Source organism: Heptranchias perlo, chromosome 19 (assembly GCF_035084215.1).
Source record: "Heptranchias perlo isolate sHepPer1 chromosome 19, sHepPer1.hap1, whole genome shotgun sequence".
Taxonomy (NCBI): domain Eukaryota; kingdom Metazoa; phylum Chordata; class Chondrichthyes; order Hexanchiformes; family Hexanchidae; genus Heptranchias; species Heptranchias perlo.
The window spans coordinates 17,530,948-17,555,721 of NC_090343.1; the positions used below are offsets into that span (position 1 = coordinate 17,530,948).

General features: G+C 42.0%; 1 protein-coding gene across 8 annotated transcripts in view; it reads right to left on the reverse strand.

Annotated features, from left to right (window-relative positions):
* The window catches only part of LOC137335195 (band 4.1-like protein 1), a 230,893-nt gene that overhangs the window by 140,471 nt on the left and 65,648 nt on the right, over nt 1-24,774 (reverse strand). The window contains exon 1 of one of the 8 annotated variants that reach the window (XM_068000400.1): nt 24,129-24,149. The exons of the other annotated variants lie outside the window; for them this stretch is intronic. The gene's annotated coding sequence lies outside the window, so the exon portion shown is untranslated. Of the gene's footprint in view, nt 1-24,128; nt 24,150-24,774 lie in introns of those variants that run through there. 8 annotated transcript variants of the gene reach the window in all.

Below are 24,774 nucleotides of genomic sequence, written 5' to 3' on the forward strand. Positions count from 1 at the left end.
ATCTTTGCGACTTTAAATGTAAAACTGCATAATTTTACAGATGGTTAACTACAAATATTAAAATACAAACAAATTGCACAATATTGTAACTCATCAGTTAACTTACATTTTTCCAATACAACTTTCACTGCACCATTCGCAGGCTTACCTTAATTGTTACTCTAATCAAACTGACAACAGTAAAATGTCAGGGTAGTGAAACACAGTAAGAAATTATGCAACAGAAAGACTAAACTGCAGAATATGTAGTCAGCAGCTGCTATGGCACAGGCATACGTCAGCGCCACAGCCGAGGAACTCTCCATCACCCCTGTCTGGCCAGAACTGCTCAATCCTGTCCTCAACTGAACCGCCCTCTGTCAAAATCTCAGATGGCTTCTTCCTCATCTCCATCAGATTCAGACTCTGTTGGAACCTGTGTCACACTCGTACTTGTTGAAGTTATATTTGCACACTGTGGAGTTGTACTGCCTGTTTGCAGCACTCTCGAATCATAGAAAGCAGAGCTTTGCTAAGAATCAGAACATGACATACAATAGGCCATATTAGATTCCAGCCTTTGTGAATCTCTACACGGAAGTTATGTGCATAAACTCATAGTGCAAATAGGTCATCGGACATCCAAGTTTCCCACAGCAATTCTAAATCTTTGCTGTCGCTAATATATATATATATATATAAATATATAAATATATAAATATAAATATATATAAATATATAAATATAAATATATAAATATATAAATAAATATATATATAAATATAAAAATAAATAAATATATATATAAATATAAAAATAAATATATATATAAATATAAAAATAAATAAATATATATATAAATATAAATAAATATATATATAAATATAAATAAATATATATATAAATATAAAAATAAATATATATATAAATATAAAAATAAATATATATATAAATATAAAAATAAATATATATATAAATATAAAAATAAATATATATATAAATATAAAAATAAATATATATATAAATATATATATAAATATATATATAAGAATAAGAACAATTGAGCTGAAGAAGATGGAAGAAAAATGAGAGAGATGCAGGGACCAAAAATTATCAAATTTGCAAAGGAAATTGAGACAGAGCAGCATGAAAAGACGGAAGAAGAGAAAGAGGACAATGGAACTGGTGTGAAAAGAAAGGGGCAGGTGAAGGCATTGTAGTGTGAAAAGCACTTAAACTGCACCTGTGCCATCGCAACCAGAAACTCTCATGGGAACAATATAGTCCCAGCAAGAAACAATAATAAATCATTAAAATATATACATCACAATCCAGCTTTTTCAAAATAGCAAATTTAATAACACTTGTTATGCTGATAATTGCTATTATTACACTGCAGACAAAGCAAGTTCACCCCGTCATGAAGCCTTGCTTACCAAATTACACTCTATCCATAGCTTGATGACAGTTGAAACAGTGGTGAGGCCAAAAAGACACTGGACCAGCTTAGCAAACTTCTTCTGGGGTAATATTTCATTTTGTTTTTCATGATTTCTAGAATTCTTTAAAAGCCTTTTTTAAAAAAAGATCACGAGTTCTAACACTTCCTATGGTACTTTTGTTCCAATTACATTTAAGGGAATTGATAAATTGAACTTCAATAACATGTTCGGGATTGCCACAAACGCCAGAACCAAGGGTTACGGGCCAAGCACAGCAGATAGGCAGTACACAGACAGTTTAGATTAACTACTGTGCGCAGAGGGTGGTGAATGTGTCGGAAAAACTGCCGAGGGAGGCAGAAAATGCGGAACAACTGGATATATATTTGAGTGAGTGAGGTACTCATTTTTAGGGCCAGCGAGACCGGCTGTAGAGTCTTTCCTGGTTTTATGCTTTCCTAAGTTCCTACTGTATAATTGTGAAAGTTTCCATGGCTTTTTAAAAAAAACTCTTGAAAGCCTGTAATTGCACATCTAAAGCACTACAAGTTTCGAGCAAATCAATACAATTAATCTTTGTGCAGTTCACAGCACATGTTTTCCAATTCAATATTCACGAGTCGTCTGTGCTACAGTCATTTTTCCCTAGACACTCCACAACATCTGCAGAGTCATGCAACACAGGAAGTTATGAACAGGCTGCGTTTTCTCTGGACTAATGACAGTGGCTTTTCAGGGAGTTAAACCAGGTCCAATCTATGCTGTGGCCTTGCATACAAATGATATTTGCATGTGAAAAAAAAAGCCTATATCAACAGAGCGTATGGAAGTCATATTTAATCAAGTATAGGGTGCATTAGAAAGAACAAACTTGTATTTACATAAACCTTTAATTACCTCAGTACTTCACAGCCACTTAAGTACTTTTGAAGTGTACTCACTATGTAATGGAAGGACAAAGCACCTAATTTGCACAAAGCAAGGTCCCACATTCCAAAGTGAGAGAAGTGACCAAATCATTTGATTTAGCAGTGTTGGCCAGGACACTGGGAAAACTCCCCTGCTCTTTTTTGAATAGTACCATGGGAACTTTCACATCCACCTGGGAGGGAAAATGGAGCCTTCGTTTAACGTCTCATCTCAAAGATGGCACCTCCGACAGTGCCACTGACATATCAACCTAGATTTTGTGCTCAAATTCCACCTTGCTCAGATGTATGCATTCACAGACCTCCAAATCAAGCACTTCCTCCAGGATCCAGCAATGGTCTGCAAACTTCAGCGAGAGCCAACCTCTCGAGGTATTTATTCTCCACCTCCAACATAGCCATAAACATATCCTTGCCCTCCACTGGGATCATCTCCACATTAACAAAATTCACAGTCGAAAAGGAGCATGGTGGTGAAATCCAGATCACCAAATAAAGATAAAGATAAACAGACGGGAGCCTGGGAACAAACCCTCACATCTCCACTTACAGCAGAATGCTGGTCAGGTGACTGAAACTCATACACCTAAGATAGCACAACCCACATAAATTTCACAGATTCTGTCCCTCTCTGGCGAATGAATGCTACAGAGGATGGCCTCAAAGTTCCTAGGACTGGAGAGGGTTAAGTCCCACTTACACCCAGGAAGGGGGGGATTATATAGGCCAGATGCCAGCTCTGCTTCAAGTTGTCCCCATTTAGATTGGACCTAATTGTCGTCAGGGAGGCCATAGATAGATCATCTGCCTACACCCCACCCCCCTCGAATGTCAAGGGAGCATGGGGGAAATTCTGGGGTTTCGCTGGGAAATTTCTTCCTTTACATCCCTCAAAGACCTCAGGGACATTCACACCACTTGAGATCTGACTTGAGTCCTTTTGAAGCCTTCTGAATGTTCCAAACCTTTACTAGGGTAATTTACATTGGAAGAGCAGGACCCCAGGAATTGCCTGGTCAATGTCTCTAGGGTGGCACACATATACACACCTTCTGGTCCTGCCCCCAAATCCAACCATTTTGGGAAGCAATACGGAATGCTGAAAAGGCCGTGACCAGCAATGATATACCCTCAGATCCACTCGCATCTGCTAGGCCTGTCCCTACGGATACATGATCTGCCTGTGTTGCCTAGCACCACTCGCTTCTTAACAATCAAGTAGGCAAGTTGTGAACTCAACTTCTAGACAGCTTTATAATCTGGTTTTGATACCTGACAAAAATTGGGAAACACAAATCCATCTGGATGGTTATAATGGCATCAGCATTTGGAATATCCCTTGTCCTGCAAATAGCCTATAATTTGGCATCGAACACTTACTAGGTCTTTCACCCAGATGCACCATCCAGCGCAGCCATTAGAAAGTTCCAAGGAAACTTGAAGACTCCATTTTAAGGGTGACACCGTTTTTTAAAAATACATGTCTCATGGGATGAAGCTTGAGAGGAAATTTTAACTCTCCCCAATCAGTGGGAAAAGAGCTCCACTTCCCACTCCATTCCTGCCAATTCCCCATTTCAACGCCACGGGTTTTGACGGCGGATAACGCTTCTGTCGTACTCCAGCGGCAGCCTCCTTAATAACTGCCAATCAGAGTCAAGTGATGTACCTAAGACCACAATGACATTTTAATCCGCTCCTGAGAGGGGCATCTGCCAAGGCTGCCCCACTGGGTAAAGCTATTGGGAAGCCATCAAGGCAAATTAAAAAAAAACTTCCCTTAGTGCAGCCAGGAGGAGCAGGAGTGCTCCTGCAGGCCCCACAGGGAAAGTCCGGGCTTCTGCCGCCCGGGCTCCAACTCCTAGCCGTGAGATCCTCGCAATATCACTCCACATCCCCTACCACCTTGTGGACTTACTTTGCTGCCGGTAGTCTTATCTTGATCTTCACCATCACCCCCCCAGTTAAAATCCATCAGGCCTCCGATGAAGACTCCCGTGCATGACTGCCGTCCGCTCCCGCCGGCAGTTAAAATTGGCCCTTTTATCTGATACAATAAGGGCATAATTCAACCTTGGCAAGGGTGCAAAACAGAGGGTAGTGAATTTTCCAGCCATTATACACTCCGCTCGATTTTCCTTTCCATTGAAGTCAAGGGAAAAGAAAATCCAGCAGGTGTATAATTTTCAACCGATCCTCCACCGCCCGTTTTATGCCCCCTGCAGAAGTTGATGGTTCTGCCCATTAAGAATTAACTCCCACCAATCACCATGCTGATTTAGCTCTCTCACACTGTCACAACAGCTCCCAAACAGTTTGTCTAATGCACTTAATAAAGAATCAAAAATAATTAAACATTTTAAAGGGGTTCTAATTGTGAGGCCCCCGTTTTTCTAATAAAACAATAAAACAGAATTGGGTGTTTTTATGGTATCAGGTTCATGTGTTAACCTTAAGAGTCTTTACTTTTCAAGCTTTGAGAAGGGATGAGGGTATATCTGCAGAGTCATCAGATTCTGGTTAGCAGTATTGTCAATCACTGCATAAAAATGCTTTTTCACATATAATTATGCCAATACAAAGCCCCTCACACACTACGTACAGTATATAAAACACATTTGTTCATTGTCCACTTTTATCGGCACCCCATTAATCATTGTCTTAAGCAGCAGTTTAAGCCAAAAGTCTGAAATTGAAGCCAAGTTCAAAGCCATATGCTCAGAAATCATTCTCCATGTCCATATCCACAGCTGATTCCTCAAATGGAGGTATGTTAATTTTATCTGTGTGATAACTGGAGGAAGAAACAGGAACAGAAGCTACTGACACCAATACAATTGGGGTTGTGTTCTCTTGAGTTTCGAAGGTTAAGGGGTGATCTGATCGAAGTTTATAAGATATTAAGGGGAACAGATAGGGTGGATAGAGAGAAACTATTTCCACTGGTTGGGGATTTTAGGAGTAGGGGGCACAGTCTAAAAATTAGAGCTAGACCTTTCAGGAGCGAGATTAGAAAACATTTCTACACACAAAAGATGGTAGAAGTTTGGAACTCGCTTCCGCAAACGGCAATTGATACTAGCTCAATTGCTAAATTTAAATCTGAGATAGATAGCTTTTTGGCAACCAAAGGTATTAAGGGATATGGGCCAAAGGCAGGCATATGGAGTTAGATCACAGATCAGCCATGATCTTATCAAACGGCGGAGCAGGCACGAGGGGCTGAATGGCCTACTCCTGTTCCTATGTTCAAACATGTGACATCAGTGGCATGGAAATGTGATGCAACAAAAGAGAAAACAAAGAGGACAACAATTCAGTTGCAGGATCCTCCACAAGGCCACCTCACAAATCAATGAGGATGTCCCTCACTGCTCTCACCAATGGCCATGTGAGCCACACAGATCAGTGGTGATATCTTGACGCAGGCTGTGCTGGAGGGCGAAAGGCACTGGAAATGTTTTTGGTTCTATGTTGCCTGGCTTATACCAGTTGCATAATGACATTACACACTTGCAGCCCAGTGTACAGGTTGGGCCCATTGAAACAACTAGTGTTTTTTTTAAAAATAGAAAAATAAGTTCCATACTGGTGAGTTAATAAATATAGAAAAGTACAGAAATCCAAGGACAGGCCATCAGAAATGTGATAAACTCACAGATCTCACGGAATCTCTGGGGACTCCACTTTGAAAACCTGTGCTCTAAATACTCTTTTCTTTTAAAGAAACACTCTCTAACATATTTGATTTGTTTTAAAATTATTAATTTACTTCAATAAATGCTGGTGATGTACAAAACCCTCAAAACAGTATGCATGGGAAAGCCCACAGTGCAAAATAGTCATAAAAACTGACATATAATTAAACACTGAGATGAAAAGAATTGGCAATCAGATCTCAATCTCCATACAGATATGATACTTTTCGCTCTGGAGACACATCTCAAGAAACCTTTCTGCATCATATATTTTCCTACTGATGAAAACCTTTGAGATCACAATTCCACTCAAATGCAGAAATCACTGGTCGCCTGACCTTCAGCATCTAGGAGGTTGTTTCATCTTCTGCCCACCACAATGAACTTTCTACCTCATTCCTGGGATCCAACATCAAGCAGGTACGCACAGCGTGAAATGTCAGCATTGCCAATAGAACAGGTACAGATGCCATATCAGTGCACCATTTGCCGAGGGCATCTTCATAATGCTTAGATTTCAAAGTTTTTAAAAAGAAACACAAGAAAACCAACCCTGCCAGTTGACAGAAAATAAACCATGGAGCTTTAAGCAACCGATTCAGAGCAATGGGTTCAAACAGCACAGGGAAGAGATGAGACATGGGGGAAACAGAAGGGAATCAATTAAAAGACAAGCTCTGACCAAAATCTCAATTCTCTCACAGTTGCCAGCACCACAATATGGGAATGTATTCTTCAAGTTCAGACAAAGAAGAATCAAAAACACAAAACATAAATAAATATGATTCCACAGAACGTACAGCTTAGAAACAAGCCATTCAGCCCAACAGGTCCATGCCGGTGTTTATGCTCCACACAAATCTCCTCCCTCCTTACTTCATCTAACCCTATCAGCATATCCTTCTATTCCTTTCTCCCCTATGTGTTCATCTAGCTTCCCCTTAAATACATCAATGCTAGTTGTTACAAGCTGGATAGCCTAGTGGTGAAGGCTAGAAAACTAGAACCTGGTCTTCAGTTGCTTCCAAGCCTTTATTCACAGAGCTCCACATTACACACACGTATCCATATATAAGAGAGCTTATCTGGGTGTAAGAAAGCCCCAATTGATACACACCACTTGAATACAATTAACACATTGAGATAAATCACATGGATACAATTAACACTAGTCGTCTTAACTACTTCTTATGGCAGCAAGTTCCACATTCTAAATCACACTCTGGGTAAAGAAGCTTCTCCTGAATTCGTTATTGGATTTATTAGTGAATATCTTATATTTATGGCCCCTAGTTCTGGTCTGCCCTGCAAGTGAAAACATTTTCTCTATGTCTACCCCATCAAACCCTTTCATAATCTTAAAGATCTCGATCAGGTCACCTCTCAGTCTTCTCTTTTAAAGTGAAAAGAGCCTCAACTTGTTCAATCTTTCCTGATAGGTAAAACCTCTCAGTTCTGGTATCACCCTAGTATATCTTTTTTGCACCTTCTCCAGTGCCTCTATATCCTTTTTATAATATGGAGACCAGAACTGCTCACAGTACTTCAAGTGTGGTCTAACCAAGGTTCTATACAAGTTCAACGTAACTTCCCTGCTTTTCAATTCTATCCCTCTAGAAATGAACCCCGGTGCTTGGTTTGCCTTTTTTATGGTCTTATTAACCTGCATCACTACTTTTAGTGATTTGTGTATCTGTCGGCCTGATCCCTCTGCTCCTCTACCCCATTTAGACTCTTATTTTCCAAGCAGTATGTGAACTCCTTATTCTTCCGACCAAAATGTACCACCTCACACTTATCTATATTGAAATTCATTTACCAATTACACACCCATTCTGCAAGTTTATTAATGTCTTCCTGTATTTTGCAGTCCGCCTCAGTTTTAACTATGCACCCAATTTGGTGTCGTCTGCTAATTTTGGAATTGTACTTCCAATTCCCGAGTCCAAATCATTTATGTAAATAGTGAACAACAGTGGTCCTAGCACTGATCCTTGTGGAACACCACTTCCCACCTTTTGCCAGTCCGAGTAACTACTTTTAACCCCTACTCTCTGTTTTCTGATTTGTAGCCAGCTTGTTATCCATTCTGCTACTTGTCCCCTGACTCCACATGCTCTAACCTTAGTCATGAGTCTTCTATGCAGTACCTTATCGAAGGCCTTTTGAAAATCCAAATATATTCCGGTTATGAAAGCTGCCTAACTTCATAAACTAAATTAAACAAGTTGGCCATTTTCAGAAATTCACCCTCACTCTAAAATAAGGTTGCTGACATTTGATTGGCCACTTCTGTTCCTTTATACTTGGGAATGTACAATTTATGGCCACCAATCAACCAAATATTCCACTCACTAATACGACCAGGGGATGTGCAGCTGGCAATTATTCAGAAGCAATGAGGACAGCAAGAGGTGTCCAGTGTTGAGAGTCCAGTTCATGAATGGTTTGAATAACCAACCATTCTACCAGGGAAGACCTGCATAACCCATTTCTATAAATGGAAATAATAGGACACTTGATAATCCTACTGTACAGTCCACTAAAACTACACTGTTGGAAAGCTGCATTGCTCCAATTACTCAGTGAATTTTCCAGGAAGATAACCTGAGCTATCCCGAGGTCCACTGCTCATCATTTGTTTCATACCAAATATTAGAAATATAAAATAAAAGTAGCTTTATGGGTGGAACAAGAGAGGAAACTAAGGCTAAAGGGGAAATGTTATTTTCAGTTTTGTATTGACCAAAACAGAGCAGCCTCATTCACAGGCCTGCCACTACTTGATGAACTACAAAAATCTAAAAAAGCACCCAAGAATAAAGTCCTTAAACCATCAAAAGTCAGACCAAAAGAAAGAGGGTGTAATTACAATGCATTAAGTCTAACAACAATTTGCATTTATATAGCACCTTTAACGCAGAAAAACATTGCAAGGTATTAAGTCTAAATATGTTATTGAAGGTTTTTGGCATCAGCTAATTGTGGAAGTGTCAGCAGAGCTGCCAATCAGTCCAGTCCCACAGTGGGGAGAAAACCAGCCAGGATAAATTAAGGCAAAGTCTCCAATTGACTCTCATAAATTCAATGCACAACTCAATGCAGGGACTTGTAACTGTAAAATGGTATTAAAGAAACAGCAGTGCACCCTCTTACATCACAGTCTTCTTGTCCCAGTTAAAACTGCTGCATATCAACCTCTGATTTGAAGAGTGCGCAAATTTTACACATTTAAAAGAATTCAGGGCAAGATGTTTGATTATTCTGCCTTCAGTACTGTTCCCAAGTGCACGCCCACACACAGTGATTGATGTGTGCTGCAGTTATCTGCATTTAGCTTTTCACAGCATCTGGATTCTGGCAAAATTGAACTATGTAGTTTCTAGGAATCTGAATTGCAAGTTTCAACATTAACTAAACTGATAATGACCGAACCCAAACATGTAATACTGTCAGTGAAATGAATTGAGAAGATTCAGCAGTGGGAAAGTGACTGGCTTAATTATACTTTAGAAATTGATAGTGGCTACTAATAGCAACAATGACAACCATGTTAGCAAATAGCATATCTATTTCCTTTTTGTTTTAAATGAAGGCAAGTCTTTTTCTGCATGGTTCATGCTGCAGTCAGTCGCTTTGGAAAGGGGACCTCAAACGGGCATTAGGTGCCCTATTTGCATGTGCATACGTATAGGCCCTGGATGCCTATATGGAGCCTTAACCAATATGGCGAGTGGTGCTGAATGTGCATGCACCAGCCTCCTGCCATACTGGACGTTTAAGCGTAGCGCCAATGATTGTCCAGGCCAAGGTCTCTTCATTGTATTTTCTTACTGCCTCTTCAATAATTCCTAATTTGTTGCCTCCATTTCCCTCTACCTGGAGACCATTCAAGAAGTCCTTTCTGACATCAGTCCTGAACTATTTTTAAAAAAAAAACACTTTCTGCCTATGTCTTTTAATCATGGTTTAACAATAATGCTGAGGATTAATTCCTCTTCTCCTCCCCACCAACCCCACCCCCCCCAACCCCATCATTGGTGGCCATGCCTTCTGCTACCTCGGCCCTAAGCTTTGGAATTCCCTCCCTAAACCCCTCTGCCTCTCCATCTTTAAGACCCATCTCTTTGACCAAGCTTTTAATGACCCTTCAGAATATCTCCTTCTTTGGCTCAGTTCATTTTTTGACTACGCCTCTATGAAGGACTTTGGGATGTTTTTCTAAGTTAGAGGTGCTATATAAATGCAAATGTTTGGGTTAAACCACTTATAAAAGGACCCCTCGCACTTGCCTCTTTCTAAGGCACAAGAGTCCAAGCTTTTCAAACTTCTTCTCACAACTGATGGCTTTTGTTTGCCTTTCCAATCCAATGTCACGCTCCTAAAATTTTCCAGATTCGTAAATATAACAATGACATAATGTTACACCAGAGATCCCAACTTGAAGATTGCATTTCAGCAACAGATGGACAAAACTGCCATTCCACCCCTTGTCAGTATCTACACCAAGTACTTGCTCCAGGCATAGAATTGAGTCCTGGAATCAGCCTGATTTACATGCAAAAAATCAACTAACAGGGCCTGCCTTCAGTGAAAGGTGCACTTGTCTGAAATACAGCACGATTACTGTGGGATGGGAAGGATCTCTATGTTACAGCTTAGTTTTTTTTTTATTTGTTCATGGGATGTGGGCGTCGCTGGCGAGGCCAGCATTTATTGCCCATCCCTAAATGCCCTTGAGAAGGTGGTGGTGAGCCGCCTTCTTGAACCGCTGCAGTCCGTGTGGTGAAGGTTCTCCCACAGTGCTGTTAGGGAGGGAGTTCCAGGATTTTGACCCAATGACCATGAAGGAACAGCGATATATTTCCAAGTCAGGATGGTGTGTGACTTGGAGGGGAACATGCAGGTGGTGTTGTTCCCATGTGCCTGCTGCTCATCCTTCTAGGTGGTAGAGGTCGCAGGTTTGGGAGGTGCTGTCGAAGAAACCTTGGTGAGTTGCTGCAGTGCATCCTGTAGATGGTACACACTGCAGCCACAGTGCGCCGGTGGTGAAGGGAGTGAATATTTAGGGTGGGAGATGGGATGCCAATCAAGCGGGCTGCTTTTTCCTGGATGGTGTCAAGCTTCTTGGGTGTTGTTGGAGCTACACTCATCCAGGCAAGTGGAGAGTATTCCATCACACTCCTGACTTGTGCCTTGCAGATGGTGGAAAGGCTTTGGGGAATCAGGAGGTGAGTCACTCACTGCAGAATACCCAGCCTCTGACCTGCTCTTGTGGCCACAGTATTTATATGGCTGGTCCAGTTAAATTTCTGGTCAATGGTGACCCCCAGGATGTTGATGGTGGGGGAATTCGGAAATGGTAATGCCACTGAATGTCAAGGGGAGGTGGTTAGACACTCTCTTGTTGGAGATGGTCATTATCTGGCGCGAATGTTACTTGCCACTTATCAGCCCAAGCCTGGATGTTATCCAGGTCTTGCTGTCTGCGGGCACGGACTGCTTCATTATCTGAGGGGTTGCAAATGGAACTGAACACCGTGCAATCATTAGCGAACATTCCTATTTCTGACCTTATGATGGAGGGAAGGTCATTGATGAAGTAGCTGAAGATGGCTGGGCCTAGGACACTGAGGAACTCCTGCAGCAATGTCCTGGGGCTGAGAAGATTGACCTCCAACAACCACTACCACCTTCCTTTGTGCTAGGTATGACTCCAGCCACTGGAGAGTTTTCCCCCTGATTCCCATTGACTTCAATTTTACTAGGGCTACTTGGTGCCTCACTCGGTCAAACGCTGCCCTGATGTCAAGGGCAGTCACTCTCATCTCACCTCTAGAATTCAGCTCTTTTGTCCATGTTTGGACCAAGGCTGTAATGAGGTCTAGAGCCGAGTGGTCCTGGCAAAACCCAAACTGAGCATCGGTGAGCAGGTTATTGGTGAGTAAGTGCCGCTTGATAGCACGGTCGACGACACCTTCCATCACTTTGCTGATGATTGAGAGTAGACTGAAGGGGCGGTAATTGGCCGGATTGGATTTGTCCTGCTTTTTGTGGACAGGACATACCTGGGCAATTTTCCACATTGTCGGGTAGATGCCAGTGTTTTAGCTGTACTGGAACAGCTTGGCTAGAGGAGCAGCTAGTTCTGGAACACAAGTCTTCAGCATTACAGCCGGGATGTTGTCGGGGCCCGTAGCCTTTGCTGTATCCAGTGCACTCAGCCGTTTCTTGATATCACGTGGAGTGAATCGAATTGGCTGAAGACTGGCTTCTGTGATGGTGGGGATATCGGGAGGTGGCCGAGATTGATCATCCACTTGGCACTTCTGGGTGAAGATGGTTGCAAACGCTTCAGCCTTGTCTTTTGCACTTACGTGCTGGACTCTGCGATCTTTGAGGATGGGGATGTTTACAGAGCCTCCTCCTCCCCTTAGTTGTTTAATTGTCCAACACCTTTCACGACTGGATGTGGCAGGACTGCAGAGCTTTGATCTGATCCGTTGGTTGTGGAATCGCTTAGCTCTGTCTATAGCCTGTTGCTTCCGCTGTTTAGCGTGCATGTAGTCCTTAGTTGTGGCTTCAGCAGGTTGGCACTCCATTTTTAGGTACACTTGGTGCTGCTCCTGGCATGCTCTTCTACACTCTTCATTGAACCAGGGTTGATCCCCTGGCTTGTTGGTAATGGTAGAGAGTGAGGAATATGCCGGGCCATGAGGTTACAGATTGTGCTGGAATACAATTTTGCTGCTACCGATGGCCCACAACACCTCATGGATGCCCAGTTTTGAGTTGCTAGATCAGTTCTGAATCTATCCCATATCCTTAGTAGTTAAACTTTCACACACTTTGTAATTAGTACTGCCAATTATTACCTCAAAATCCTAGTTTCCCATACTTCTGTCAACCAGGTACGAAAGGTATATTTTCATGGTGACACAGGCATTTATGGTGAATTTATCATATGTGCCAGAGTCTAAGCAACAGCATGCAGACTAATTTCTATCTTTCATCAAACTGGCAGCATGTAAAAGAAGAGGAAAATGAAAAGAGGTGATGTGAATTGTGTTGGTTGACACGGACTCTTGTTTAAACTGTGTTCCAAATCCATCATCCAAACACAAATTAATAACAATTAGACACTATACTTATCTCCAAAGTAAACATCTTTTTCTCTGGCAAGTTTTCAATCTTCCACTTGTTAAAGAATGTGAACTTTAACATGTTTGGAATAGATGTGGGAAATATGAACATTTTAAGGTTATTTAGAACTAGGCTGTGTATTATTAGCAGTTAAACATATGTAGCTAAAATCAAGGCCAAGGCATAGTGCTTTTGTGGAACTGGGAAACATTTTCCACCAGCTACAAAGATGAGTCTCTGATCAGATGATTTTCCTGCTTCAGGGTCATTCACACAACTTTGGCAGGCTTTGAGACTTACCACAGTGTGGCGTTGGCAGTGGCCTCTATGCTGTTGGTGGAAATCCCCACAATCTTTTTTTAATTTGATACCTAACTAAGCCCATACAATTAATTACATTGGCTTTTGGGGCATCTAAATTTTAAATGATCCCTATGCCACCCGTATCATTGCTAGGTGTCAGGGATGAACAGACATCCCTTGCATCCAGTGTTACTGCAGCAAAAATGATAGCAAATACATCACACGACATATTTCTGTCATTTGCATATTATTACAATAGTCCCACCCATATGTGGACGGATGTTCTGTATAACTCCTTCATTTTCATAAATGGTATGGGCAAACGGGGGGCTTGCAGTTTGAATCCCATTGCATTTCCAATCCAAATCCACCTGAGTTACGCCTCAGGATACCAACTCTGGTTGGACTTATCCCTCGAGGTTTTATCACATGACCTCTTGCCTCCAACCACCCCGCCCAGTCAAATAGCCTTTCCTCTCCATCTCTAATATTTTTATAACTAATAAAAGTGTTCTAAGAAAATGAAAAAAGTTTTTTTGTTTGTCCCTATGATTTTTCTCCTGGGTTACTCACAGCAGTGTGTCCTGAAGATTAATCTTCAATTCCTGGAGACTCTGGGACAATCCTGGAGGGTTGGCAACCCTAGTTACGCCATGGAGCCGCCATGACTCCCAGTTCTAATGTAGAGTGCAATTTTTTTTTGATTAAAATGACAAAAATCAAAGTATGGCACTGTACAGTGGTGCAGCGGTTTTGCAACATGTGAGCAAATTCAATCCTTCACTCCAGTGAGGTTGCAATCTCAGTCACGTCATTGTGGGAGAACACCTAACCTCTCCTCGACACCTTGTTCTGGGCAGGGAAGGAAAACTGGAGGAAAAGTTGTTGCCAAAACACTGTCACATACTTCCTTGTTACTTAACTAAGCTATCAAATATGCAGTCAGTAGCAGCATCTGGAATCAAAAAAAAATATATACACTTAGATTACCTCAAGCCAAAAAGAAATTGAAGCAGCATGCATCATTCAACTGATGACCCAATCAAATTAAAGCTGATATTTTTTGGGAGGGAGATTGAAGGAGTTGCCTCAGGAGAAACAAAACATGACCATTTCACCCCTCCCAATAAAGATATGAAGTGTACGGCTTGCATCCTGTCCCGTACTAAGTCCCACCCATCTATTACCTCATCCTTTAAGAACATAAGAAATAGGAGCAGGAGTCGGCCAATCGGCCCCTCGAGCCTGCTCCGCCATTTAATAAGATCATGGCTGATCTGATCCTAACCTCAAATCTAAATTCATGTCCAATTTCCTGCCCGCTCCCCGATAAGAGTATAAGAAATCGGAGCAGGAGCAGGATTTACTTGCTTCCCATTCCCCAAATGCATTCACTTCGGAATCTTCACCTCACTTTTCATTTACCTAACCTCCCTACCCAAATTACAATTCGCCCATCCTGCTCTTCCGACTCTGACCCACGTGTTCCACCCTTTTCCTTGCACTACATTTGATGTCACAGCTATCACAAGCCTACATTCTGAAATTATCTTTCTAAACCCCTCCCGCTGCCATAGCTCTCTTCATTTTCAACAGTTTCTTGCCCTGCTTCTTCAACCAATGCTTCAGTTATCTCTCCTAACTGTCCTCCTGATTCCTGCTCAGTTTTGTTGTCCCTGCCAATTCATGAAATATTGGTGGTTCGCCACGTTAAAAATGCTGTACTTTAATCTCAACTGACTAAAAATTGAAGCAATCATGGCCGTGAATTTCCTCTGAATTTGCGTCGAGAAACACGCTTAAACGGGGCACAAATCAATTATGCAGCCTGAAATATCACGGAATTTTGGGCGTAAGTGAGTTATGCACATAAATCAATCACAATATGCCCAGATCTCCTCGATCTTTTATGGCTGATCAATCACTCCGTCCAAACGCATCTCCGCCCATAAAACTGGCTCCTCTCCCAGGTTGCAGATCCTCATATACGAGCTTACTGCAATAATGCTTGCTCCAAGGCTCTGTTCAAATTATAGCCAGACTTTCAGGTGCAGCAGAAAACAGTCACTTTTCTGGTATTTACTGCAATTTTTGGTTTGAGTGTTTTTTTAAAAAAAATTATCCTCACTGAGACCTGCACTGTACTTTGTTTCTTTTAATGCATTTTTACAGCATAAGTATGTCACATTAAAAATGAAAAGCTTCCTCGATTGCAAGTTTTTCAACGTGCTGTGCCTAATGTGCATGAATGATTGTTTAATGAGTTGAAACTTTAATTTTCATACTTAAAGGGAAATATATGGTGCGAGTTGTGCACATTCCATGGGCCCTGTTTAAACTGGTTTATGCCCGTTGATACCCATTTTACGTTCGGGTGTATTCTAATGAGATTGGCAGGAAGTTTGAGCATTACTTGACATCGGCAGAATGGGCACAAGAATGGGCCCACTTTCGGGCCTAACATCCAGGTTGCGCCAACGAAAGAAATTCCAGGCTTATGTGCTTGAAATGCACAGGGCAGCAGCACCAACTGCAAAGATTTTGTGTTACAAAATGGTTACTTTGGTTAGTGGAATCATTTGATTAGTGTTCTGAGAACAGGAGTCGTCAGATATTACCTCACTGAACAGATTCATGGCTTCTATTATATCTGTGTAGGCAAAAACAGATCCAATGGAGTAGATATGCCACGACTGGAGCAGAGCATCAGTTGCAAGAATAAATGTTGATTTAAAATTGGCTGCAAGTACCTAAAGCTGGTTCAACATATAAAAGTCTCTGCACTGAGAAATAGAGCTCCTTAGCCTGACGTCCTGCAGCACCTCAGTTGCATTGCAACAACTTGTATTTACATAGCATCTTTAACGTAGGAAAATGTCCCAAGGTGCTTCACAGGAACGTAATCAGAAAAAATTGACACCAAGTCAAATAAGGAGACTTCAGGACAAGTAATCAAAAACTTGGACAAAGAGGTAGGTTTTAAGGAGCGTCTTAAGGAGGAGAGCGAGATAGAGGGGCAGAGAGGTTTAGGGAGGGAATTCCAGAGCTTAGGGCCTAAACAGCTGAAGGCAAGACCGTCAAAAGGTGGAGTGAAGGAAGTCAGGGATGCACAAGAGGTCAGAATTGGAGGAACGCAGAGATCTCAAAGGGTTGTAGGACTGGAGGAGGTTACAGAGATAGGAAGGGGTGAAGCCATGGAGAGATATGAACACAAAGGTGAGAATTTTAAATTTGAGGCACTGGTGTACCCAGAACCAATGTAGGGCAGTGAGCAGAGGGGTGATGGGTGAACGGGACTTGTTGCAAGTCAAGTCTGGAGGTAATAAAAGCACGGGGTTTCAGCAGATGGACTGAGACAGTGACGGAGAGGTCGATGTAGGCTGTCTTGGTGACTGAGAGTGTATGAGGTCAGAAGCTCAGCTTAGGGCCAAATAGGACACTGAGGTTGAGAATGGTATGGTTTAGCCTGAGACAGTGGCCAGGGGGACGGGGAATAGAATCGGTGGCTCGGGAACGGAGTTTGTGGAAGGGGCCAAAGACAATGGCTTAGGTCTTCCCAATATTTAATTGGAGGAAATTTCTGTTCATCCAGTACGGGATGTCTGATAAGCAACGTGACAGCACAGTGGCAGTGGAGGAGTTGAGAGCGGAGGTGGTGAGGTAGAGCTGGGTGTTGTCAGCGTACATGTGGAACCTGACATTGTGTTTTCGGTTGATGTTGGCGAGGGGCAGCAATAGGAGAGGGCTTAGGATAGATCCTTGGGGGACTCCAGAAGTAACGGTGCGAGGGCAGGAAGAGAAACCGTAACATCGGATTATTGGCCCCAGGATGTATGCAAATGGGTGTTTCCTCCAATAGTCTTGCTCATTATTGATGTCTACAAAAAGTATGTTCTGAATAAGATATTTTAACCTTGTAAAGAGATTTGAGTTTTGCTGCTTTCAAAGTATTTGTAGCATCAGTTACTCAATGTGTCTTACTGCTTCCGAGTGATGCATGAAAATTACCTGAGCGTACAAAGGAGAGTGCCTCCATGATACAGTGAAATTTGTAAATTAAGGACACCCAAGGTGTTAGGTGTCCTTTATTTGCAAGTGTCTTTATTTTCAAAATGGCCATTGTATGTCCACTAAACCAGATGAGCCAAATATCCCTGGATTGGCTGTATATCCTGCAGTGTTCCTTCTTTTTTTCACCCTCACGTGGGATCGCGCCTAATTCTGGAGCCCCGTCAGCGGGATGTGATTTAAGTTCATTTTCTGTTTGTTGGGTTTCCCAGTTCATTGCCATCCCGGGGTCCTTTTCCATTGAGGGAGAGCTATCCTGATCCTGGGATCCGCTACGTTGGCAGTCTGCACAGGGAGAGGTGGCTGCTGTTGGGTCGGAGTGTCTGAGGGTACCCAGTCAAATTGGAGGGGATTAATATCCTGCAGACCCCTGTCCAGGACTGCCTCCCTCCCTCCATATGCTGCAGCTGCTAATGTTTGAAGTGCTGGGGGTGGATGGAGGGCTGTTAGCAGCTCAGCAGTGCTTGACGTCTTGGTGGAGTCGGGTTGCCAACTCTGGTTGGAGGCATTCCTGGAGGTCAGATCACGTGACGTTAGATCACGTGGCTTCTACAAATGTTATTGGATTTACCTGATTAAGGTGGGGTACCCTGCAGTTGAGAATCTTTTTGTGGTTTTACGCCAACAGCTGGTGTGTGAGAAGTTCTAAGAACCAAGAGGCTACCCGTGAGCCGGCGAAGAGGGGAAACAGAGGACAGGAAACCATTCTCTCCATCTCAGCAACCCCCCCAGCCCTCATTCCCCAATCTCCATCTCGCCTGAGCCCCATTCCCCACCTCACCCTGAGCCGTGCAAGCACTCAATCCAAGAGATAGAGTGGTTTCTCCGCCGCCATGGATGCTGAGTAGAGAGATTGCCATTTCACAAAAGCTGTTTCTTTCACACGCCTCCACCTCGTGCTGACCTGCGTGTCTCATGTTTGAAGTTGTAAACGGACTTGGTGCATTGAAGGCTGTCTGTAGTTCGCAATTTGCGAGTGTCCGTGGTTTCAAGGTGCAGTTTCTATTTTTTACAATGTAAGTTATTTGGGACGGTCAATGGGAGTCTGTTTTTGCAGATTTTTTTGGGGGTGTCCGTTTGTACTGGTTTCACTGTACATGCAAATTATCTGGCCACAGCCTATTGGCGCAAGGCAAAATGCCTGTGCAAGACATTACATTTTTGAGCTAAATCTTGAACTATTCTTACTGGCCCAAGAAAGCTAAAATTACCTTTAAATTGAAACCAGAAAGACTGACAGGGGAAAAAGGATCACAGAAACAAAAAAATTAAAAACAGGTGGGCTCCTGATGTCAACCACTATGCCCTTGCTTTCTGAAACATTCTCTTGAAAAACCACCTTGTCTTTCCACCTCTCTCCTTTATTTCAAAAGTCTCTTAAAAACTCATCATTTTGACTCTGCTTTCCATTTCTGCAACCTCCCCACCCCCACCTTTGCATCTCCCAATCACTTTGCTTGATGCCTCTTCCATTTGTGAAGCATTCTGCGGCGTGCTTGAGGGATGCTCTGCAAATGCAATTTTTTTCCCAAATAAACCTACCTTGTTTTGACTTGTAAACAAGCTGTTAAAAATGCTGATGTATATATTCCTTTGTTCGATATTGATTATAAAAGGAATCAGTGTGAGTAGAAAGTGCTTTGCCTGATTTATGTCCACGCTATCATTTTTTATTAACATTAGGCAATGGAAAAAACTACAGCTTTTTAAACTTCATTTGCCAAAACAATTTTATCTCATGACATCTCGTCCACAAGTCATTGCTGTAAATGGAACTGATCTGTCACATGATCCGAAGTTGAATCAGTGGTGAGCATTATTTGATACACTATAACCAGGATCCAGAAAAAGTGGGTCATACATTCCTTGTTCAGCAGTGGCTTTCAAAGTTAATTGGTGTGAAGGACTATCTAGAAAAGTTCACACATTTCAAGGGACCCCCTGCAAATATCAACATACATCCAAGATCATCACCTCTGAAAAACGGTATCAAGTATCCAAAAATTGCCATTATTGCAGAAAATGACTTTCCCCAATACACAGCAGCACAAATAATGCTCTAATAAATCAACAAATACACACAAAAAAAGTTAGTACATCAGGAATCTGTGAACTTATGACCTCTGGGATACTGTTGCAGACCACCCTCCACCCTGGAATGTTCCTAAGGGTCCAAGGATCACAGTTTGGAAACATACATTTGTATATGATATAATATAATAAATCCTATTATACCGTCTCTCATGGTAGAGAAAACTGGTATTAAAATAACTAAAGTATTTACGCTAGATACTCTTTATATCAGTTCTGGCTTTATTTGTGTTTTTTTTTAAAAAAACAAAAACTTATAGCACCTTTAAAGGATAAAAAAAGTCCCATGGTGTTTCACAAATGGAGAACAGGAAGGGTGAACAGAGGCTTCATCAAAAATGTGGGTTTTGAAAATGCTTTTAAAGGAGGGGATAAAAAGTCGAGAGGCAATGGAGTTTAGTGAGGGAGTACTAGAGAGGTTAAAGCAGCTGAAGGTTCTTCCTCAATGGTAGGGCAAAGTGGGGGGGGGGGGGGGTGGGGTCACACAAAATGCCAAAATGAGAGGACCAAATAGTTTTGGGGGGATACAAGGCTTGATGAAGGGGTTGCAGAGATAGCGTGGAGCAAGGCCATGGATGGATGAGAAGGTGAGCAGTTTGTTGGCGGACAGGGAATCAGGTCGTTGATGAGGGGTGTGATGGGCGAACAGGACTTCATGCAGGACGGGATATGGGTGGTTGCATTTTGGACAAGTTAGAGCTTGTTGAGGGTGGGCCAGAAAGGAGGACATTGGAATAATCAAGTCCAAGAGGTGACAATAGTTTTCACCATCTTGTGGGACTCTGGAGGTGCAGTGGCAGGAAGAGAAGCTATTGCTGGAGATGCAATAGCGAGAGATCATAGGTAATTTTAGCACTCCCAGGACGGGAGGGGAAGGAGGCGGATGGGGGGTTAAAAATTTTTTTAAAATGGGAAACCCGACCCCAACGTGCCCACTTACGGTTTTAACGGCGGCGTATTGGGAGGCGGGGCGATTAACCTGCTCTCCCGAAGCGAGCCAGTCATTTAAATATTTTAATGACACCTAAGATTCTATCTCTGTTCCAGATTTAACACTGGCCAACCGGGTTTCCCAGGCCTTGGGAAACCCAGCAGCTGAAGAGAGACAAGAACAGCTGGATAGAACAGGCAAGAGCCTTTCCAGCACTGCTTGTGGGCCGGGGCGCCCCTCCGCAAGATCGGAGCCCCCCGCCACCCCCCAATTCCAACTCCCCCACGTGTCCGACTCCCCCACCTCCCTCCCTCCCTCCGCTCCCCAGCTGTGGCCTGGTGCTGCAGTCCTACCTGCCCGACAGCCTCTCAATCTGGCTGGCTGCAACCGGGAAACTGGATTCAAAAAATTTTAATGAGGTCCTGCCCTTAAATTCGGCAGGACCTCCGAGAAACCCTTATTTCTGACGGTTAACCCTTCCTCCCCGCCTCGATCGGGACAATCAACTCTCGTGGAACCAAATGCCAACAAGGAATCAACACCTTCAGGGGAAAAAATTGGCAAGGGAAACAAAACAGATGCCAACAAACAGGAAATGACAGTGACCACATGCACAGACATTAATTGCTCAATATACACTTTTATTTAGAGATTTAAAAAAGAGACAATAGTTATGAAATTTGCAATGAATGAATTTATGAAGAGATTGTCAATGCAGTTTTGCGAGGGTGCGATTCTGATAAATTGCTACCCTTCTCACAGATCTGTTAATGTTTCTGTGCATTCTGTTAAGCTACAGCGAGAACAGCATCTATTAGCAACTAGACATGTGTAAGGAATCAGGAAGCCAAAATCGTAAAAGTTGCTCTCATATCAACATTAATATGGTATGGATTAACTGAATAATTTAATAAAGCATCCCTAAATTAACAGTATCTAATGATATTATTGGCATAAATTTAGAAACTTGATTCCTCCATGTTTACAAACAAATTTTAGCAGGTTCTGTTGTTTTTTTAAAAAAATTGGTTAAATTAGCCTCCAAGGCTTGAATTTTGCTCAAGATTTCAAATGACATTCTACAAGGGAAATACTGTGGTCACTGTAGGTGTCAGCATTAATAACAATCACATACACCACTGTACACAGAGAGTAATCTATTAGACAGCATCATGTGGTAGCCTATAGCAACATTTATGGAAATATCCATTTCAATCAATTTCCAATACCTTCCATGTATCATCTCAGATCATTCTGAGGTATTAAACCAGAAAGGAGTGCCTGAAACAGAGATAAATAAGGCCACTAATATTCCACCAGACACGCTGACTTCAGCATTCTGTTTCTCGGAGTAAAAAAGCTCAGACACCTATCGGGGCACTTTTCCTAATTGGGGAATTTTCCCACCTATCCAATTGTACAAAATGCAGCACAGTGACAAAACGCCACCAATACACTGCCAAAAGGTGTCTTCAGCTGTGCTGCAGCAACACTTGTTAATAATACTAGCTGATCTCCCATGGCGCTGCTCACAAGTCAGACAATACGTTGTTTAATATCGAACGGAGTGTTACATCATGAAACCGGCATCTTTTGCTCTGCTGCTAACGTGCAGCTGAATTGAATATCGCCTGTCCCTTTCGGATCACAAAGTCCGATTCTTGTGAATAAGCGTATCCTGATGTCAACTAGAGGCTAATTGCTGTTGAAGGAAATCTGCAGATTGGGAGGTGCTTTTAAATTTTCCCTACTCCAGGCCAGAATAAAACAGCATGAATGGACCGCCTTGCTTTCTTTACTTTTGACACTTTGAAATGTGAAACGCAGACTAGATGCAAGGCTTTTACATAAGATAATGATGACATTTAATTTCAGTTCTGATGAAAGGTCATCGACCTGAAACATTAACTATGTTTCTTTCTCCACAGATACTGCCTGACCTGCTGAGTGTTTCCAGCATTTTCTATATTTATAAATTTTCCATTCTCCCCCACCATGATGTATTGCTAAATCCACAAGTAAAATACATTCACACATACAGTGTATCGGGATTTCTGGGAATAATCAACATGGCACCATTTGTCTCAGTTCAGTTTTAGTTTCTCAAGCGAACCTGAGGCATAACAGGGTCAAAGCACTTTCTATTTAAGAAAGCATTACAGGCCCGATTTTCTAAATGGTGTGTCCCCCTTTTGGAAGTGCTCCTTTCCTCCTGCGATTGTGCGAGAACCCAGCATTTAGACTTACAAGAGCCACAAAACTAAAAGAATTATGCTAGGGAAATGTCAAAGTTGCAGGGCAATTTCCTGGGGGTCTGCATACATTTGGTCCAGCTGAAATAGCTCTTAACTGCACACACTTGCTACTCTTGTGTGAAAATGGGAAGAATGTCAACTTACCAAACCTGGGACTACATGTGCCCATTTCTTCTGTGGGTATGTAGAAAAAAGGCACTCTCGTTATTAAGAGTCAAGTTATGCAGTCACCTTTGTGGCTATTTTTGTGTGTTTATATTTCTGTAAACTCTTCAGACAACCTCTTGTCTGATAAATTTACGCACGAATGAAAGTACCTAATCGTGTCTGACTATTGCTAAACATGCTCTCTAATTGAACGTGTGAAACCCACCCATTTAGGTATCCATACATCCAATCCTGAGTGACAAGATGGCAATATAATGTACATGTGCACAAAATCTTAGCTCAGATAAAGACGGACAAGGTTTTACAAGAAATATATGGTATTATCATACCAATCAGGCAAAAGCTCCATCAAAAAGAACTGTGGTTCAAAGAAAGTATCATTGTGAGAAGCGCAAATAAAAGGCTCTGGGGAGGAACCTATTTAAAAAGTACTTGGGTGTGCACTTAAGGTGCTGTAACCTGCAGGGCTACGGAACAAGTGCTAAGAAGTGGGATTAAGCTGGATAGCTCTTTTTTGGCTGGCACGGACACGATGGGCCAAATGGTCTCCTGTACAGTAACTTTCTTTGATTCTATGAACTATAGGCTTCAAGCCATTAATAATCTGATTTCAAACTTGTCTGCCAGGCTTTGGTGAACATTATTTTATTAACTCTTTATATTGGTAACACAATACTGCAAGAAGCCTGAAATACCTGCTGAGGAAGCAAAACAATAGTTGCATTGTACATAATGCAACACACATCTACAATGTTTCAGGCTAGAAATACAGAGTGCACTGATTGATATTGATTGTACAAGGTTTGAAGGAAGCTGAAATTTCTGCATCAAACTACGTGTGCGAATTTGTGTCCTCTCCTGCAACAGTAACATTGCTCACTGTAAAAGTGCCTTTGTTCCAAAAAAAGCAGCAATGTGAGAAAGCTGAGAGTACATTCCTCGGTTCTAACTTCTGGTGAAAATCTACATTAGCGAGCATGTTTTTTCCCCCCCGCCCCTTCAAGAACCTGATCAGAACCGACTACCAACAAGCTCCAAGCTCCAAACTCATCAGTGGCAAGGGTATATTCAGAGGAACTGCCTTTAAAAGCTGGCAGAGGATCAAACGGAATGGCACTTACCTGACTTCTGCAGCATATAGACATATTCTAGCCAATAAATGATAATTCCTTCAATCTCTGCTAGTTTCAGATGCTTTCTGCCGTCCAAAAATCAACTTAACAGGAGGTGCCTGGCAGATGCCTCGACGTGAAGCATCTCTTGAAACTCCAAACCCTGAAGTGATGGGATGGGCTAGAGTGCACTAACTGGTTGAGCTGCTCAGATCATTCTGTCCAACTACTGAGCCGTGATATAAAAGCTGATGCTACTATAGAAATATGGATCAAATGAAAAATTGAAGAAAATATGCAGTCCACTGAGAAACTCAACCGCTTCTGCACTCTCTAACGCTAGTGTTTAAAATCAAGGGCTATATATCACAAGTTACTAATAAACAAAGCAGCAGACTATATGAACTCATTCAAATGTGATGTAAATGTTGACACAGAAAGATGAAACAGGAATCCAAAAATAAATGGCAGCTTTGTATATAGAACCAATTAACCCTTACTCTGTGGAATAAACAAAGTTTACACCTTAGCAAACACATTAGTTTTTCAAACAGTATGATATATCACAAGTTAGGTATTACTACACAGTCAGGCATCAGATTTTCAAATACATTTACGCACATCATCTATTGTGTACTAGATATTAGAATTAGTA